The sequence below is a fragment of the Pan troglodytes genome, chromosome 4 (genome assembly GCF_028858775.2).
Source record: "Pan troglodytes isolate AG18354 chromosome 4, NHGRI_mPanTro3-v2.0_pri, whole genome shotgun sequence".
Taxonomy (NCBI): domain Eukaryota; kingdom Metazoa; phylum Chordata; class Mammalia; order Primates; family Hominidae; genus Pan; species Pan troglodytes.
In genome coordinates this window covers 17592057-17593035 of record NC_072402.2, presented here as the reverse complement: position 1 = coordinate 17593035, position 979 = coordinate 17592057, and the positions used below count along the sequence as shown (strand labels likewise).

The 979-nt window shown below is 49.3% G+C and overlaps 1 non-coding gene across 1 annotated transcript; it reads left to right on the top strand.

Annotated features, from left to right (window-relative positions):
* The first annotated feature begins 208 nt into the window (after positions 1-208).
* On the top strand, positions 209-317 carry LOC112209285 (U6 spliceosomal RNA). The gene has a single exon (XR_002944036.1). It is a non-coding gene; the product is annotated as a U6 spliceosomal RNA (small nuclear RNA).
* Positions 318-979: the final 662 nt, after the last annotated feature.

Below are 979 nucleotides of genomic sequence, written 5' to 3'. Positions count from 1 at the left end.
GCATTCCAGCCTGGGTGACAGAGTAAGACTCTGTCACAAAAAAAAAAAAAAAAAAAAAAGAATATTAATGGCCATTGCAGTGGCTCACACCTGTAACCCCAGTGTTTTGGGAGGCCAAGGTGGGAGGATCTCTTGAGGCCAGGAGTTCAAGGCTGCAGTGAGCTATGATTGTGCCACTGTACCCTCTGTCTAAAATGAAATTTCTTTTGTGCTTACTTCGGCAGCACAAATACTAAAATTAAAGCAAGACAGAGAGAAGATTAGAATGGCCCCTGCTCAAGGATGACATACAAATTCATGAAGCAGTTTATATTTAAAATATATATATATTGAAAACTTTTCAGGCCAGTCACGGTGGCTCACGCCTGTAATCCCAGCACTCTGGGAGGCCGACGTGGGTGGATTACCTGAGGTCAGGAGCTTGAGACCAGCCTGGCTAACATGGTGAAACCCTGTCTCTACTAAAAATTCAAAAAATTAGCTGGGCATGGTGGCAGGCACCTGTAGTCCCAGCTGCTCAGCAGTCTGAGGCAGGAGAATCACTTGAACCTAGGAAGCCGAGGTTGCAGTGAGCGGAGATCACGCCATTGCACTCCAGCTTGGGCGACAAGAGTGAAACTCGGTCTCAAGAAAATAAAATAAATTAAATTATTTTTGGCCGGGCGCGGTGGCTCACGCCTGTAATCCCAGCACTTTGGGAGGCCGAGGCGGGCAGATCACCAGGTCAGAAGATCGAGACCATCCTAGCTAACATGGTGAAACCCCATCTCTACTAAAAAAATACAAAAAAATTAGCTGGGCGTGGTGGCAGGTGCCTGTAGTCCCAGCTACTCCAGAGGCTGAGGCAGGAGAATGGCGTGAACCCGGGAGGCGGAGCTTGCAGTGAGCTGAGATCACGCCACTGCACTCCAGCCTGGGCGACAGAGCGAGACTCCATCTCAAGACTCCCAGCCTCCTCAGTAGCTGGGACTACAGGCGC